The 20806-nt window shown below is 33.5% G+C and overlaps 1 long non-coding RNA gene across 1 annotated transcript; it reads right to left on the reverse strand.

Moving 5' to 3' along the window:
* Window positions 1-17698: 17698 nt before the first annotated feature.
* On the reverse strand, window positions 17699-19391 carry LOC139527109 (uncharacterized). Its single transcript, XR_011665267.1, has 3 exons — window positions 19216-19391; window positions 18787-18884; window positions 17699-17858 (listed from the first exon to the last, which is right to left on the reverse strand). It is a non-coding gene; the product is annotated as an uncharacterized lncRNA (long non-coding RNA).
* Window positions 19392-20806: the final 1415 nt, after the last annotated feature.

Below are 20806 nucleotides of genomic sequence, written 5' to 3' on the forward strand. Positions count from 1 at the left end.
CGATTTGGTTCCAAATTATTTATAAAAAAAACTTAAGAAATATAAGAACAAGAAAAATACCTACTTACTCTTATTACAAAATATAACCAAATGGTGAAAAACTTTATTAGAATTATTAGAAAACATTGGAACAATCTGCAAAAAAAAAAGAATGCAGTGAAATTTTAACTCAAGTGTCTATTATAGCATATACACGTAACATAACCTTGCGAAATCAGGGTAACATTTGGAAGACCTTTGAAAAGTGACCCATGCTTAAACGGTTTTAAGTTAAAAAAAATCCCGATACACTGGTAGTAATGATCTGAATTATAGGCAACAAACTTATAAAAATGAGCGATGTTAAGTCTTGAAATTTATAACGAATGTTGGTTGAAGAAATCGCATTTCATTATAGTGACAAGAGTTCTTGAGATCAAGATATTAATCTGTTGAATTATTCATCTCATGAATATTCATTAGTAATTTGCATATTAATCTCAGTATGTATTTTTGAAATCTCAGTGTGTAATTAAACAATTTTTAGTGTGTGTTTTTCAATTAATTTCATGTCAGTGTGTCTTTTTAAAATCTCAGTGTGTAATTTTTAATTCTGAGTGTGTGTTTTTTATTTTTTTAAATCTCAGTGTGTAATTTCGATTTCTCAGTGTGTTATTTCAGGTTTTTAAATCTCAGTGTGTATTTTTTTTTTCGAAAAAAAGGGTTTAAATATAGTTTTGACGAGACAGGCTTGCCATATCTGCTCACAAGGAAGCTATTGAACAAAGAGTTACAAAAAATGAAGTGGAAATCACTCCTTCGTAAATTTTAGGGACGCATTCACGAGTTGAACGTTATGGAATATCTGTTTTACAGATGACGACGGATATGTTCCAATTGTCGTAATTACAATCCCGTCTCCTTTCCCCCGAATATAACCCACCGAGTTAGACTTATTACCGGGTTTGTACTTACATGAGCAACACGACGGATGTCACATGTGAAGCAGGATATGTTTATCCTTCCGGATCACCTGGGCACCTGAGATCACCCCCAGTTTTTGGTGGGGTTCGTGTTACTCAGTCTTTAGTTTTCTACGTTATGTTTTGTCAACTGTTGCTTGTCTGTTGTGTTTGTTTTTCTTTCTAAGCCATGAGGTTGTCAGTTTTTTTTTTGGTGACTTATGAACACTTTAGTATCTTCCGTCCTTTTTTTAGCTAGCTATAAAACCAGGTTTAATTCACCATTTTCATCGGACAATGCCTGTACCTAGTCAAGAATACGACAGTTTAACATCGGCCAATGCCTGTACCTAGTCAGGAATACGACAGTTTAACATCGGCCAATGCCTGTACCTAGTCAGTAATACGACAGTTTAACGTCGGACAATGCCTGTACCTAGTTAGGAATACGACAGCTTAACGTCGGCCTATGCCTGTACCTAGTCAGGAATACGGCAGTTTAACATCGGAAAATGCCTGTACCTAGTCAAGAATACGACAGTTTAACATCGTCCAATGCCTGTACCTAGTCAGAAATACGACAGTTTAACATCGGATAATGCCTGTAACTAGTCAGGAATACGACAGTTTAACATCGGCCAATGCCTGTACCTAGTATGGAATACAACAGTTTAATGTTTGATTTTGTCAGATTTTATGAAATTTTTCAATTTTGAATTTTCGGCATTTTTGTTAATACTTTTATACCCTTCTATCAATAAGTGTCATTTCCACCAACAACAAAATTCTAAAATGTGTACGTCACAAATATTAATACTATGAACTTAAGTCTTTACATGCAAAGATAGAGCCAATTCTGTTCCGCCGATGTGTTATCTGTAAACCACTCGCGTCATGCTGTATTCGTATAATTAACAATTACTGATAATTAACAATCTGACTTTTTCATAATAACTTAGGAATGCAACTTATTATTATTATATTAAGAATAATAGCACTACACACAGAAAAAGGATTAAAGTTTGTGTTTTAAACCTTAGATACACTATTTTTTTAGGGGGATGGCAAAAGAAGTTTATTTTTGCTTTCTGCCAAACAGGCGGCTATATGCGTCATGCTAAAGTTATTTTTCTGGAGTTATATATCTTGTAAATTTGTGAATTGAATATCATGGTTTTCTGTAATTGGATCTATACTGAACTAAACTCGCACTTTTCTTGATGTGACCATCACAAGCCAAAAACATGTAATCCAGTGGTTTTCGTTGGTTGCTATCAGCCATAGATTGTTTCTACTTCATTGTATTATAAAACAGTTCGTTAGTATTCTTTTTTAAAGTGGTTCAAATTTTTAGTGTTTACTATCATACAGCTTCGGTATTGCTCACTTATGTCGGGCGTATTTGTTCATATGTGTGTTCTTTGGTCTCTGGTAGATAGATTTTCCATTTACAATTGTACAACATGTTTGGCCATTGGTTTTTATGGATAGCTGTCTCATTCGCAATCATATCACATCCTTGTCTTTTGGTTTTATTGATAGTTTTCTAATTGGCAACCACATATTTTTATAAACTGCCTATCATTCATTATGTCTCACGCAATCGCATTTTTTTATGTTCCTTAAATGTTGTCATTTCAAATACGTCTCTCCTTACTTTTTATTATAAATTCTGTTTCTCGTATTTACTTTGATATACAAAAAGATTTATAAATCCTAACTTACAGTACATTTTATTTGTATTTGTTGTTGGTATATAATTAAAGAAAATTGAATTTTGTTTTTACATTTTTAGTTTTTAGGTTTTTGTTTTGTTAATTGTGCAATTCTGTTTCGTGTATCTTTGGGTACCATCAGGTAATGTTTACTACTAGATTGCATTCTGTCTGATAAAGAAAAACTAAGACGGAGATGATCTATATCATATATAAAAAAGGACGGTTAACAACTTGGTAAAATAAAGCCGAAAAGAAAAACAAAACACCAAACACCAAACACAACACTACACAATACGCAACACGAACCCCAGCAAATATAGGGGAATTACTCAGAACCCGGACCAGAACCCGGACGGGTAGGAAGTTCCTGTTCCAATTGTGGCACCCCTTGTATTGCCCATGGCAAGTACTTATCCTGATATAAGTCGCATTTGGTGACGTCATCAGTGATTAAATGAGAACGGAATCGTTGATACAAATTTGCTGGGAAAGATGCAACTAATACAGTCACAAATCTTTAAATTATTTAGTGAGAACTCATCGTCTATAAACTGATCGTTAATTTTAAAGTAGTTTCTTTTCTTTCTTCTTTGGAAACCCATTAGTGTATAAGTTCTCCCCCATACGAAAAGAAACAAATTCCAATAGGAATGCAAACCAATTGGAAATTTCTTTTCCGATTTAATTTTTATAAAAAAAACAACCGACGACATGTTATTTGATTGTTTGTGTAATCAGGACTATATAAAATTGGATAAAACTAATTTGGTATCATATTTACAAAAATATAAGTTGAAGTTTAATTTGTCGAAAACTTTCAAGAAAATAACAAAAATAATCATAATTCTTGGTTTTGAAGGCAGTATGTGAGACCTTCATGATTGCTGAATGCATTATGTGATCTTCATATTTGTTGACGACACTATGTGATATTGATATTCTTCCTGATTTCCTGTCTCATTACTCCTTCACACAAAACATATATTGGCGAAATGTCATTGAGCATCTTTGATCTGACTGTTGTGACGCATGTTCGTTGTACTGCATTAGTCTAAACCCCGAAAAAAACCCTGACAATTACCGTCCATCCATTTTTCAACTCGCATTAAACGTCTATTCCCTCGTTAGTACCATTAGGAAATATTATATATATTCCTTCCCTAGATCCTTGGCAAAGATCATCACAGTCAATTGGTTTGGTTTTTATATCTGGAATAAAAATAGCCTTACAATTTTTCTTAAAATCTTGAAAGCGTCCTTAAAAATACTATATTTATTCAAATATAAAACACACGTGTTTTGAATCACATTTTTGAAATATTAAATAGTCATAAATATTTTATAGATATTTGTCTTAACTATATATTCTAGGTTAAACAAGTGAAAAGGTCCGAAAGCTAAATGTACTTAGGCGAAATAGGAATTTAAACTCTCCTCATTTGTGTATTGATTATGGAAAAAAAAAGAAGTTTTAAATCTATAATGTTTTTTTCACTAAATGATAATTACGAATTTTATGTTAAAAACATAACAATTAATTATGTATATATTATTAAACAAAATGCGTACAAGATATCATAAAACATCAAAACCAATAATTTGCCAAATAAATCTCAAACAAGCTTCTGCAAAAAATCTACTTTTCCTTTTTCGTATGATTAACATTTTGGTATGTGCTTAGCTAACAACACTTACATATATAGTGAAAGGGGCGAAGGACTAGCTAGGTAGAGAAGATGGGTGTTTTTCAACAGACTGTCGGCATTCCTATGGGGACCAATTATTCTCTGTCTAATATATTGTCTAACATCTAGAAATTGACAACGAGGTTCAGTTGCAAACCAAACTTTACGACAAAAGAGATGATTTCACCTTCCCAATGATGAACTTTCAAGTTCTAAGTTGCAAAATTCCAGCAGCACCTGAGTATATATCTCCCAATTGATACGACAATCCCGGGCTTGTATTTCCTATCAAGATATTTTTGATATAGGGTTGATGCTCACAAGAGATTATTAAACCAAGAGTTCCAAATGCTGGATTCATCACTTCGTAATTTGTTCGGATGCCATCACGAGTTGATTGACCGTTATGGAATTACCGTTTCACAGATGATATCGGATATGTTCCTCATGGCGTAACTACAATCCCCTTCCTTTTTCACGAATGTGACTACTGAATTAGATTTTACCAGATTTGTAATTACATGAGCAACATGACCGGTTTCACATGTGAAGCAGGACCTTTCGGAGCACCTGAGATTACCCCCATTTTTGGTGGGGTTCGTGTTGCTTAGTTTTAGTTTTCTATTTTGTGTCTTGTGTACTACTACTTGTCCGTTTGTCTTTTTTTTTCATTTTAGCCATGACCTTGTCAGTTTTCTTTATATATAAATATCTTTCTGGTATCTTTCGTCTCTCTGTTGAATGGGGTATAAAACTATGGTCATTTGGAAATACTAATAAAGCTTAAGACGGCTTCTGTTTGGCTGTTGTGCGGGGTGTATAAATACGTAGACGTGTCCTATAGGAAGGAACGTTAAATCCGATGCATCGTGAATTGAGTGGCATTCTTTCTGTCTGATAAAGAACCCTTCAAGTTTCCATAAATTGCCTGTTTCACGACAAAATATATGTTCATATCTAAAACTCATATCTCCAATGGCATTCTTTATATCTAGCCTCTGTCAACACAAGCTCGTTCCAGTACCTTAGAAGCATAATACCGCAGTTCCACTAGGCAACGATCGCACTACGATGTTGAAACAAACGATTCTTTTGACGATTGTAGTGCAATCGTGCAAATCGCAGTAAGGTCGTAATACGGTCGCGGTAAGTTCTTCATGATCGTGATGAGCATGATAAACTTTTAACACGTTGAAAACAATCGTGGTGCAGTTTTAACGAAATTTTACATAGTAAAAGCGTAATGAGAGCGCAGTAAGCTGGTGATAAGATTGCAAAGGTCGCTGTACCATCGTAGCGACAAGCGTAGCGAAAGCGAAAGCCCGATGCTAGTCGGGGTCACTGCGATAAGATCTCACAGCGACTTCACTCCTACCTCATTACACTCACCACGTTCATATCCGCGACCCAAACACTTTTCACTATGATTATTCCACGTTTATACCATGCTTATACTACTGTTCAAGACCCTTATACGATTTTACCACGCCCATGCCGTCCTCATCACGCTGTTACAACCTGACTACATTGATACTACGATCATCATGCCCATTGTCATTATCATATAAAATTTATAAAAGATCTCTAGCTTGTGTTTATCTGCATGTTATTTGAACCTCTTGTCCTTTATCTCAAACGTCTAAATCATGATGACACATCTGTGTCATCCCTATATCGTTCACTAAAGCATCGTCGTTTGATCTTGATTGAGCAGCAATATTTGTGTGTCAGGTTTGATTGGTCGGACCGTCATATATTTCTTCTGGATCATGGTTCGTTGATATCAGATCTCCCTCTACCACCACCTTTACCCTTACCTTTACGTAGATTTTGGTTGCATGACCGTGTTGTTTCCGAGAAACTCTACGTATCAATGAAAAAAACAATAGAAGGAATGATACAGTATTTATATTGAACTCGATGTTGACGTTAATGCTCACAGCGACATCACTACGGCCTCACTACGTCCATTACGATCTCATGCAACCCAACCACTTTTTTACTATGACTATACCACGTTTATACTACGCTGTTTAAGACTATGTTATGATTTTAGCACGCTTATGCCTATCTCGCTGTGCTAACGTTCTGACTACGTTCATACTACGACCATTTCGAGTTCTAGTCATGCTCATTGTCATATTCACATTAGATATATAAAACATCTACAGGTTTTGTTTTAAACATCAATTTCAATTTATGGGAATGAAAAAACCTGCTTGGTGTCTCAGTAACAGAAATGATTATAAATAAAAACATCACTTTATAAATTTCACACTTATCTGGATTTACCTTCATCAGGAACGCTCAAAGCAGAATATATTTGAAAGTCACTGTTATATTAGTTACACAAATGCAAAATAGGAGTAAATTGGTTTATGTTGTATAGAATGGCAAATTGATATCGTTGCGATATTGCATTTTCCAAACTTTTTTGTATAAAAAAAAATAAGAAATAATTAAAAACATGTCGCTGTGGTAATTTACAAAAACAATATTCTCAAGTTTAAAATAAGCATATTTACCATCAATGTTTGGTTTGGCCACTTTCTTTATTATAATTCCATTCTCCGACGGTCTTGTATCAGGAAAACAGCAGCTGTTGTGTTGATGTATTATAGTTCGCGGTGCAACATTCATCATTGCTGGTACACAAACTTGCGCATGCAGTGGTGGAAATTACTTTTCCAATGCCTATAATTGTTTCTAGTGAAGCAAATTCTTTACTTTGTTCTTCTGTAAACTTCCTGTTTTTCAATTCCGATGTCACACAATATAACGGAAAGACATCAAAAAACACCAAAATAATTCTTTTTTTCAGCATAATTGGTACTTTTACAAAGTTTCAAGAATAACGCCTCAACAACACGATCATCTACATTCAAACAGGATTATACTTTGTTTTTAGATCTACCAATAAATTATAAATTATAAAGTACATGAAAATTTGCCTCGTTCTGAATTATTTGAAAAGAAGTCAGCAAAGCATTAAATAACATGGAGAACTTAAGGTTGTAACAGCTATAAAATTTAATTACAAAAACACCTACTAATGACAGAGTAGTTAATCAACACGTTAACAATATATTAAGATCTGTTTTGAAAAGTACACTGCTGATAAAAATTGATAAACATTATTCACATAAAAAAGGCAACAGTAGTATACCACTGTTCGAAAGTCATAAATCGATTGAGAGAAAACAAATCCGGGTTACAGACTAAAACTGAGGTAAACACATCAACTATAAGAGGAAAACAACGAAAAAACAAAAACACTGGAGTGCAACAAAAAACAAAAACGAAAATGCAACACACACAGAAACGATAACAACTTCCATTTTCCTGACTTGGTACAGGACATGTTAAGAAAAAAAAATAGTTGGTTGAATCTACTTCTGCGGCTAGCCAAACCTCCAGTTTTTATGGCATTGTTGAATATAACCCTGAAATGATAACCTTACATGAAAGGACTATAGTATACATGAATGCAAGAATATTACGAACAGATCAATATACAAATAAACATTTACAATAAGATATTTGACATGCTATTTTGTACCAGTCCTACATCTTATACACCGTACGCGTGCTTCGTCTACATAAGACCGGATAGCGACGCCCAGATAAAAATAGTAACGAAAGCTAAAACAAAAATCAAAGTTGAAGAGCACCGATGACTCAAAATTCAAAAAAATTGTGCTTAACACGGCTAATTTTATCTATACCTGGGACAAGAAAATCCGTAGTATTTAGAATAATTTGTACCCTAACAGTAAATTTATAAAAATGACTATATAATTGATGTTCATGTCAACACCGAAGTGGGGAGTAACTGACGTTACAGGTAATTCCAGTTTTTTTTTATATTGTTCAAAATCAGGTTTGTAATTAGGGTATTTGATGTATTATATGGCATTTACAATTTTACTAAGATATAACTGTGTTAGTAATTAGATAATTGATTGTATTATCTAGCTAGCTAATACATAAAAGCTATAAGGAGTTGTTTTATCTACCTTCATATTTACATTGATCATTTTCACTTTTGTCACAACTTTTTTGAATTTTGGATCCTCAATGCTCTTCAACTTTGTACTTGTTTGGCTTTATACATATTTTGATATGAGCGTCACTGATTAGTCTTATGTAGACGAAACGCGCGTCTGGCGTACTAAATAATAATTCTGATACCCTTGATAACTATTTACACCACTGGGTCGATGCCACTACTGATGGACGTTTCGTCCCCGAGGGTATCACCAGACCAGTAGTCAGCACTTCGGTATTGACATGAATATCAATAGCGTGGTCATTTTTATAAATTTCCTGTTTACAAAACTTTGGATTTTTCGAAAAACTAAGGATGTTCTTATCCCAGGTATAGATTACCTCAGTCGTATTTGGCACAACTTTTTGGAATTTTGGATCCTCAATACTCTTCAACTTTGTACTTGTTTGGCTTTATACATATTTTTATATGAGCGTCACTGATGAGTCTAATGTACGCTCGTCTGGCGTACTTAATTATAATCCTGGTACTTTGAAAACTATTTTCATCTGTAGATTTCACTTTTCCGAACGATTGATATAGGGATGTTCCGCAAAATTTACAATCATATCGATATGTAGTCTCCAATTATTTATTTTATATTCCAAAAATCGTCCAAATATTTTTTCGGTAGTGTATATTCTTTTATATAGTGAATCACGTCCCCCTTTCACAAATCTTGGATCAGCCCCTGACAACCAATGTTCAAATTGATAACTTAGAAATTACAAAATATACTATGATAATAGAATCAAAAAGGGTATGCTGACCCTGAAACTGACCTTTCAAAATAGCAAAACAAATCCTTTTTAAAATGCCTCATTATTTACCCAAAACAGTGACGAACCAAACTTGTAAATAATACTGATCAGTTAGAGAGATATATCACTGAAGAGACGTTAATTGTTGAAATGTGAATCTGATGTTGTACCTTTATTGATATAAAAGAGTATATATGAAATGATTATATCTCAAATAAAGATCCTCATCTTAATTTACATTAAAAAAAAATATAGGGCGAACAAAAAAAAAATCTCATGTTTTTTAACTACATATATGAATTTTTACTATAAGATCATCTGAATGTTGTTCCTCTAATATATTTTTAATCGTCTTAAATTACGTCCCCTTTACCTTTCACCTGCGACTGACTTCCACTGTTCAAATTAATAACTTATTGTGGTAGTCAAATCAATAGAGAATATTTCAATCAAACACTAAAATTCAACGTGTACTGACAGAAATAATAAGTTGGTACGATTATTTAACTATTTTTAAATAGTTAACTTGACTGTCCATTCAACAACTAATCTGAAAATCCCTTTGATAGCCCTGAAAGTGTATGCAACTAAATGTAAATGTCAGACAAACTGAAATGAAAATGGTCAAATTGACTGATCGTTAAAGTCAAAACGACTATCTTTAATCACAAAGTTGACTAATCAACACAGTCATATTAAGTATTCAGTACAGTCATATTTATCTAATTAGAATTTCTGTTTTTATTGACTTTCTGTTGGTCTAAATGACCTTTTAAAATTACAAAACCAATCCCTCAGAAAATATCCTACATGTTTACCCAAAACAGTGATAATGCAAGCTTGTAAATAATTCTGACCAATGAGAGAGTCATTCATTTATGGAGAATTAACTTTTGTGCTTGGATATATATCTTTATTCTCACACAGCCAATGCATTACATCGGTACAGAGATAACAAATACACAATAAATATTTACAATATGCACAAAACAAGTGAGAGAGGTTACATCAGTTACAAGCCAAAAGTACAAACACAAGTGTTTATAGTTTTTATCAAAAAGCAAAGCTTCTTCAGAACTGGTTTTCTTGTTTTTGACATAAGTTTAGAGAATTTAACTGTATTTTGCCGTTTTGTAAAATATGCAATCAAATACTCTTTTCGGTCTTGATGGAAAAAATTGCAATCAAATATATTATGATATTCGTCACCTATCAATGGATTGTTACATAGACTGCAAAAGCGGTTTTCACTCATAACGTTTTGCCATCTTCCTCTTTCATTAGGCAATTTAGTATTAGTGGTTTAAAATCGAAATAAAACAATAGCGTGTTTGAATCCAAAATATTAAAATATTCCTTGAAGATTGTCTTAAAAATTATGTAGTTATTAACCTTTGGCGAATTTTAAACGAGGGGATTCCGCCCCTGAAGAAATCAAGACAGTAGTCAAAAGATTCAATTTATACCTTACCAAGATTTTATTGCAATATGACACAAAAACGTGATAGATCTTCCTAGAGACTCATATATCGTAAAATTAATTGAATTAACAAATGACTCTGATGATACTAGAACATGGTATAGGAGTATGTTAACGAGTCGAGTTAAGTCAATACAGGGGTGTCCGTTATGGAAATTGATTACGACGAAAATTATTAACAAAAGTGCATCCTCACAAAAATTAAATTAAATTAAAACATACAAAAGAAATATTGAGTAAGCATATCGATTCAGCGAGTTCAGATAAAGGATACGGCCAATATTGTAAAGTATACCTCATATCTTGACTTCCATCTAGAAATTTATAATGATGGTCGGTTGAAATCATTTCTGTTTAGCAACATTCTAGTAGCGTATACATATAAAGCATATATCTGCAAGTTTAAACGATATATGACGTGTATTTCCTATCATGATTTCCTTGATCAAGGGTTGCTTCATAAATTTTTCAGAATCAATCACGAAATGGTTGATCGTGATGGAAAAGCTATTTCAGAAATATTTCGATCGTCACTGATGAGTCTTTTGTAGACAAAACGCGCATCTGGCGTATATACAAAATTTAGTCCTGGTATCTATGATGAGTTTATTTACTACCACTGGGTCGTACCACTGCTGGTGGAGATTTATTTCCCCGAGGGTATCACCAGCACTTTTTGTGCTGACATGAATTATCATTGATATGGTTATATTTATAAATCAACTGTTTACAAAATTTTGAATTTTTGAAATACTAAGGCTTAGGTTACCGTAGCTGTAATTGGCAAAACTTTTCGGAATTTTGGTCCTCAATGCTCTTCAACTTCGTACTTTATTTGGCCTTAACTCTTTAGGATTCGAGCGTCACTGGTGAGTCTTTTGTAGACGAAACGCGCGTTTGGAGTATATACAAAATTTAGTCCTGGTACCGATGATGAGTTTATATATGATAACGAATATATTTCGATTGACATAATTACAAACCAAAACAGTTTTCCCCGAATGTGACCTACTGAGTTATACGTATCACTGTTTTATAATTACTTAAACAACACACAAGAGACACATGTGAAACAGGATCTGTTTACCCTTCCAAACACTTGAGCACGTGAGATCAACCCCAGTTTTTGGTAGAGTTTGTGTTGAGAAGTCTTTAGTTTCTATAATGTGTATTGTGTACTGTTGTTTGTCTGTTTCCTTTTTCTTTCTTAGCCTTGGTGTTGTCATTTTACTTAGAAAATTACAATGTAAGATATCAATTAAAATGGCTTAATTCGATCAAACAGACAAAAAGTATTAACAATGACTTGTTATTTTCATTTACGAAGCAAGGTTTTTACGACATCAAAATTATTAAAACAAGGTTGGCTGGTTTTTGATAACATGCTAACGTCACCTTTTTTTTTTAAATTTCAGTGTAAATTAATATACAAGTTTAATTGAAAAGAATTATTTTAACAATAAACAGTAATGTTAAAAAAGTACTTTGATAGATTTTATGTACCGCTACCTTTTTATTTAGCTATTATATTGCATGTAATATAAATATAAGATAAAGTGTTGGCATGACACGGGTTATGTTCTTCTCATGTATGTTATGATGGTTTGATACTAAACCCCTTACGGGAAGGATTGTGCCTGATATTCATATGATGAAGACATAATCTTTCAATCAGTTTAATTGAAGTCTGGAGATGGTATGTCAGTTAACTGCTAGTAGTCTGATGTTGTTTATGTAATATTGTCATTTTGTTTATTTTCTTTGGTTACATCTTCTGACATCAGACTCGGACTTCACTTGAACTGAATTTTAATGTGCGTATTGTTATGCGTTTACTGCATTGGCGAGAGTTATAGGGGGATGGTTGAGATCTCATAAACATGTTTAACCCCGCCGCATTTTTGCGCCTGTCCCAAGTCAGGAGCCTCTGGCCTTTGTTAGTCTTGTATTATTTTTAATTTTAGTTTCTTGTGTACAATTTGGAGTTTAGTATGGCGTTCATTATCACTGTACTAGTATATATATTTGTTTAGGGGCCAGCTGAAGGACGCCTCCGGGTGCGGGAATTTCTCGCTGCATTGAAGACCTGTTGGTGACCTTCCGCTGTTGTCTTCTCTATGGTCGGGTTGTTGTCTCTTTGACACATTCCCTATTTCCATTCTCAATTTTATGATTGCCAATTTGATATGAATTCACTAGATTTCAAATGAAGCAGATCCAAGCAGAAGTTACTTGCACCCAGGAATGCAACAGTACGCGTCAGGTTATAGTAATGTTTTTTGAAGATATAAATTTTGTAGATTTTTGCATTAATAGTAATTAAAGAATTACTATAAGTGATTTCATACTGAACTTAACCCATCATTTTCTTTATACTTTTGGCGATGCCATTACAACTGAAAAGCCTGTTCAACGTTAACAATGTCACTGCGACAATTGTATTTGTTGTTTCGAGAAAGAAAGTACCATCTCACACACTCTCACACCCTCACTCACATTCTCTCATCCTCTCTCACCCTCTTTCACGTTCTCTCATCCTCACTCACATTCTCTCACTATCACAGTCTCTCTCTCTCTCTCCCTCTATCATCTTCTCTCATCTTCTTTCACTCTCACAGTCTCTTTCTCTCACCCTTCTCTCACCTTCTCTCACCCTTCTCTCACATTCTCTCACCCTTTTCTATCTCATTCTTTCAGTCTTCTCTCACCCTCTCTCCCTCCTTCTCTCATACTTCTTGCGCCCTCCCCCTCATTCTCTTATTCTCTCACATTCTCCCACCCTGACTCACATTCTCTCACTCTCACAGTCTCTCACTCACCTTCTCTCACTTTCTCTCTCAATGTCGCACCCTCTCTCTCCTTCTCTCACCTTCTCTTACCCTTCTCACAATTTCTCTGACTTCTCTCACCTTCTCCACTTCGTCTCTCCTTTTCTTATCTTTCTCTCATCATTTTCTCATCTTTCGCTCACACGTCTCTCACATTCTCTTAACCTTCTCCCACCTTCTTTTACCCTCTCACATTTTCTCACCCTCTCTCACATTCTCTAACATTCTCTCACAATCTCAATAGCTCTCTCAAGACAGAAGGAAAATAGAGATAGACAGTGACAGAAACAGGGAAAGGGACATAAAGAAAGATTTAGAGAAAAAGAAAGATTGAGAGAAAAAGAAAGATTGAGAAAAAAGGGAAGATTGAGAGATAAAGAAGGATTCAGAAAAAAGAAATATTAAGAGATAGAAAGAGTGAAACAGCGATAGAGATTGAAAGGCAGATTGGTAGAATAATAAAGAGAGAGGACTAAAAAGAAGAAAGAAAAGGAGAGATCCATTCCAAAATAAATTCTTCAGTGCCATTTCACACCTACAAGAAAATACACCTCGTGGAGGTACACGGCTAAAGCAGTCATAGATTCTCCTCCGTCGGCACTGTACATTATGACAGTCCATTGGCGTGACCTACTAAATACCAGAATGTTGGAAGGTTAGCGCACTTTCCTTCAGTTTTCTTCATTAGGTAAGAGCGCATCCAACAAATTTAAATGAATCCTTTTATCTAAATAAAAATAATGCAAGTTGCGGTATTTTCTATTTCTTATTCTTGCAGTAAAAATTTTGAGAAGGAACTCGTTGCTTTGTTACTTTAATTTGTATATACATATTTTTATCACTCTATTGAATTAAAACGTATAATAAAGTAAAAATGTTTTGTTTTTCAACTATTTCAAAATAATTGAAACGAACATAATAAAGGGAGGTAACTTCAGTTGTATCGTATATGCACTACAAAAAATAAACGTGTTTTCATTCTATTCACGTAAAGTCATTGAAAAATAAAAAAAAATAAACAAATTGCACTTGCTCTTACCTCTCTATATAAAAGAAGACGTGTTATTATTGCTAATGAGATAAAAGTGCAAACGAATTGGATGTAAATAGTTAACTATATTGCTTTTAAAAGAAATTTATTAGATTTATTTGCTCAGTCGATGTTTCTTTTTTGTACGTATTTGAAGTTAGCAACCTATTCGTTTTTCGAATTCGATATTTAAATTTAGTTGGAAATCATAAAATAATATAATATTTGATATCATTAAACGCATGATTTTCATAGTTGAAAGAAATAAAAAGATACGTAGGAAAGCAATGTTGAGAGCCCCCAGATCTCTCAATCTGCCTAATATTAAGCAGACAGTTACTTAATAGGTAGATACAAACGTGAGTAAAATAAATTGGGGAACACTTCATGTCCTCTGTGTTTACGGAGGGCCAAAATTGCCAGTTTGAAGTACAAAATATATAGCGAAAAACTACCGCGGAGACCGCTGAAATTACTACGAAATCCCCCTGGTCTTTCAATGTCCATAAAATTCAAGGAAATCATCGACTCCGTATGTATAAAGGTTTTATCGAAAGGATTACCCAGAATAATGTCATCTTCTATATTTACTGAGGGCTTAGATTGTCTCTTTTCAGCTAAAAATTGTCAACATTTTAGGACGAAGGACACGAAGCAATGGTGAGAGCCACCTGATCTCTCAATCTGCCCAATATGTAGCAGACAGTTAGTTAATAGGTAGATTCAAACGTGGCAAAAAGGAATTTGGATACACTTACTGTCTTCCATGTTTACGGAGCATCTAAAGTGCCAGTTGGATATTCAAAATATATAGTAAAACCCTACATGAAACCGCTAAAATGAGGTTAATAGTTTAAATCGGTAGGTCACATCAGTAGTTAAAATCTTTTGTTATTAAATGGGTTGTTGATGCATTGTATCGTGTTTAAGGAGGGCTGTGCACAAACACACACATGTTTAGCATAGCCATTTTATATATATGCCGGTCTAAATTCAGGAGCCAGTTATTCAGAGGTTGACGATTGTTGTTTAATAGTTATAGGAAGATGTGGTGAGTGTGCCAACGAGACAACTCTCCATCCAAATAACTCTGTTATTCGTACATTATTTCGTTATAAATTAGGCCGTAAGTCTTTTCGTATGAAATGCGCAACATTTTGTCAGATGAGGAAATCCTATAAGGTATGAGATTTATTCTATGTTAAAAGCCATACGGTTACCATGATTGCTTTAGTCGATATCGTTTGGACAATGCCATGGCAAAACATAAAATGCGGATTACAAACCAACATAGAAAGACTGAGCAACACGGATATCACCAAAGATAACGGGTGTGATCTCATGTTCACAGGAGCATTGGATATTATGTGAACCCTTTAACATATATGGCGCCTTCGTGTTGATCAAGTCAGACAAGTTGAAAATATCCATCGCCTTCTATAATAATGGTATTTCACAACAGTAATGTTTCGTAATGGCGTCCGTAAAATGTTCATGAGGATAATTAAACCTCACCACCGTGAACCCTTTATTTAACAGCTTCCTTGTAAGCAGCAATTCTCTATCAAGAAATCATGAGGGGAAATTCAAGCTCTCAAATATCGTATCAACTGTGTACTATATTTAATTAAAAAATTCTTTTTATGGTTGCAGCGTGTTATCCATTTCTGGCATGAATTTAACTTGATTAGTTTTAACTATGTAATGAGACGATATTTCGGCATTTCCATTTGGATATTCATTTGGTCATTGATGAAAATTCACAGGTTTAGAAATGGAAATTCGGCACATGTAAGCGGAGATATATAAGTTGTTCAACAATATACCAAACACAATTTACCAAACACTCATATTTTTATTTTTTTTTTATCTCAAATCATCTTGTAAAGAATTTATTACAATCCCAAGAGTACAAAAAGTTTCAAAATGTCCGATGTTAAAGATTAATGAAGAAACAAAACATTTACAACAAATATAATAACAATTGTGCCCCTTTAATTATAGACTTTGTCATACTCTGTTATCACAGTCTTTAGCCAATACTCATACTCTCAACAGGAATGGTGTTGGTTTAACTGAATTATGTGCGTTTTATTTTCATAGATGCAAATTTCAAATATTTTTCATATTGTCCATAATTCCAAATTAATCTTGAGTATTTTTTGTTCAGGTTGTAAATATCACTGCATGTGGACGCATAATGCCACCATCCATTCTGATCAGAGGACGTAGAAAACTGCAGGTTATTACAAATAGCCTCGCCTACAAAAAAAATATAATTATGCTTATCTTGTATTCAAAAAGATTTCCAAATAAATCTTGAGTATTTTTGATCAGGTTGTAGATATCACAGCATGTGGACGCATCATACCACAACTTATTTCGGAGCAACAAATCATTGACACAAAAAATTAATAGTTAGTGCCTTATTTTCATGATTATTGTTTTCAACAGAACAACACGGAAACATAGATACGAAGTGATATAGATAAACATAACATTAAGTTTTTCATAGATATAAAAGATGTGGGTGAGAGCCAAGAAGACAATAGTTATCAAAGGTACCAGGATTATAATTTAATACTTCAGACGCGCGTTTCGTCTACATAAGACTCATCAGTGATGCTCAGATAAACAAATAGTTAGAAAGCCAAAGAAGTACAAAGTTGAAGAGAATTGATGACCCAAGATTCCAAAACGTTGTGCCAAATATGACTACGGTTGTTTATGCCTGGCATAAGAATATCAGTAGTATTTCGAATAATTTATACTTTTGCAAAAAGTAAATTTATAAAAATGACCATATATGACAACTCTTCATCCAAGTCATAAATTGTAAAGGTAAACCATTAATAAACGGCCTTTAACATGGAGCTTTGGCTCACAACGAAATGCAAGCTATAAAGAGCCCCGAAATGACTAGTGTAAAACCATTCAAACAGAAAAACCAATAATCTAATCTATATAGATAACGAGAAACGAGTAACACTTTGAACATCAGGTTCCCGTTTTTTTTAATAACAATCAACTAGCGATGTATCATGTACATATCTTTCATGTTATCTTTAACTGGTTTATAGCAGCCAATCGTGAAGTTGACAAATGGTAATGAACACTTACGGAACAAAGAACATTTAACTGCCGGGTATGTTATTCAAACGTACTCTTTATCATTATTGTTCTATAAAAACGAAACACTTACCAGCCTTGCCACTCTGGTCGACAATTATCAATGTGTAATTACTGTTTTCATCCGAAACTTTGAAAGTGTGATAGTCAGCGAAGTACTTCCCGGTATCCATGTTTTCTATGTCAACTCTCAATGAATGGTTCGTTCCAGCAACGATTTTGTGAATGTTCTCATTGCCTAAAGCGGTTGAAAAATATGAATAATTAAAAATAAATATATCATTTTCATATCAACTATTTCTTTTCTTTTCCTTCTTTTTGTTGTAATATTTCAAATATTTAAGTTCAATCCATACTATATTCTGTTTCTCCAGAGTACCACAGCATTTTATTTGATCTTCAATTCATATCAATATTTGGCCTAATAGGTAATAATAATAAAGATAATTAATCCATTATATGTGTTAAACTGTGCAGGTATACCTCTTTAGGTCTGACCATCTCCCTAGAGACGGATCCGGTCAAGTTGCAACCAAAATAAATCTGTTTCTCCACGTGTTCAACTCTCTTTAGAGGAATAAATTATCATAGAGCAACATAATATAATGACTAAATTGTTCGTGTTAATTTGAAATGAAATATTGTGACAAATTTTAATGCACATTACAAGTGTGCCTAGTTATGCTCTCTGTTTTATTTACTGATATGTTCGTACGATATGGTCAGACAGGATAAAGTGTTAAGATTTCTTTTCAATCTCTAATTTTTTAAATATACAAGGTTAAAAGTTTGTTGAGAATTTCCTATATAATTACTGTAAATACATTTGTCCTAAAAAAAACAATGAACTATTAAATAACAAAACAATATTAGCTTAATCTCAAATATAATTGTTATAACGTTTTTTGGTTTGTTCTTGTATTGACACGGGTATTTTAAGTACTGTGGATTCATTTATTTTCGTTGGTACCGATTTTCGTGTATTGACGAAATCTTGCATTTTGTGGATATTTGATTTCGAGGTTTTGTCAAAATCTGCAATCAACCTAATATCAAATCTGTACATCGTTGAACATTAAGATTCCAGGTCAACGTATACCAACGAAATCCACAAAAATTGGTGTACCACGAATAATAATGATTTCACAGTACATTATAATACTTACCAAGCCAAAAATTCGCAGAAAGATTTCCAAAAGCCGTGTTTATAATCCAACCAGCTTCTCTTAAAGTCTTCGGAGTCATCTACCCTTCTTTGAATGACCTATTATATAAATAGTACCAATATCCTTTTAGTAAAAAAAAACACCAACGGTAATACCTTCTACATTGAGCAAGAACATCAGAGCTTTTGAAATATTTTTTGTGTCTATTAAAAGAAGGTAAGATACGTTTTTGATAAATTATCAGCATTCCTATCTTTAAAGGTTGATAAAGAACTAATGATAATAGTTTCACCACCAATCGTAACTATTCGGCCTTTCATGCTAGTAGCGAATTCAGTCATGGTCTTTCGATTGGTTTTACTACGAACGTGTCTCAAGTCAGTAGGATCTTCAGTATTTGTCATAACAAAAAAGTTAGCAAAACATTACCGTCCATCCATCTTCTAACTCGCAGTAAACCTCTATTCCTTCGTTAGTACCATCAGGATATATTCTGTATATTCCATCATCAGATCCTTTGCAAACATCACCACAATTCATTGGTTTAGTTTTTACATCTAAAATCAAATAAATAACATATCCGAACATTTTGTTAAACCTGATAGTGATATTAGATGTTATTGTTACCTCCATGCCTTATATATCATGTACTATAGTAAGGCGCTAGATTAAAACTGACGAGGAAAGGTAACACACGGCTACTGAAAGCTTTATTTTTTGTAGAGCCCAGGAGGTCATGTTGTCTTGCGGGACGGCTGCAGTCCAGGCGATTTGGTGTCACGATATCACAGTAGCATGGGTTCGAATCCCGGCGAGGGAAGAAAAAAAAATTTGAGAAAGCAAATTTACAGATCTAACATTGTTGGGTTGATGTTTAGACGAGTTATATATATATATATATATATATCTCGTCTAAACATCTATAACTCGTCTAAACATCATATATATATATATAACCCGTCTAAACATCAACCCAACAATGTTAGATCTGTAAATTGAGGGAAGAACAAAAAATTTGCAAAAGCAAATTTACAGATCTAACATTTTTGGTTCTTCCCTCGCCGGGATAATATAGAGCTTTCGCTGGTCGTGTGTTACCTTTCCACGTCAGTTTTAATCTAGTGGCGTACTGCAGTACATGATATATAACGCATGAAAATGTTATTGTTACAGATCAGCTAAATTATCTATAGTAAAGGATCCTACAAATTAATGTAAGATACAGTCACAGAAAATAATTATATTTATAAGTACGTCTGAGTCAGTGACAACCCTACAACAGATGTATCCATCGGATCGCCATCAATGATATATATATATATATATATATATATATATATATATATATATATATATATATATATATATATATATATATATAGCTATATTTCTATGTCTGAAACGTTTCAATAATCTGTTTATTGTTTTAGTTCTGGTTTTCCCCGCCCCTTGACAGTTTAACGCTTGACAAAAGCTAGATTGATTACTTCTCCTCAAACATTGTGACGTCGCTGATAACTCAAAGCGTGATTCGAAAATTAGATAGGCACTGCGCAGACTCATACTGGTCGACCATTTTATGATGGTCACAGTAAACCGATAAATTGTCTATTTAAAAATTGTTTCATCGCACCTTTGATTGGGCAATTTTGTGTAAGAGAACCGCCCTGTTAATAAAATCCGTATAGTACGAAAATTAGTATCTAACGTATTAATTTATATGATCAAACGTCTAAAAAAAAATCAATACAGATTATCAAATTTTCAATTTAATTAAACGTCTTAATAAAATTGCAATACAGATTATCAAATAAATTTCAATTTGATTAAACGGAAAATTTTAAATGTTATAGCAGTCATCAGCGCATCAAATACTATTTAGAACATTGTGCAAAAAAAACCCCAATTATATATAAAAAAAAAGTGATAACAAAATCATAAATTGTACGTTAAAAATGTTGATCGAGCAGTTCTGAAAAATAAACAGCAGTGCATTGCTGATAAAATGAAAAATAAATCG

Source organism: Mytilus edulis, chromosome 6 (genome assembly GCF_963676685.1).
Source record: "Mytilus edulis chromosome 6, xbMytEdul2.2, whole genome shotgun sequence".
In the NCBI taxonomy this organism is placed as follows: Eukaryota; Metazoa; Mollusca; class Bivalvia; order Mytilida; family Mytilidae; genus Mytilus; species Mytilus edulis.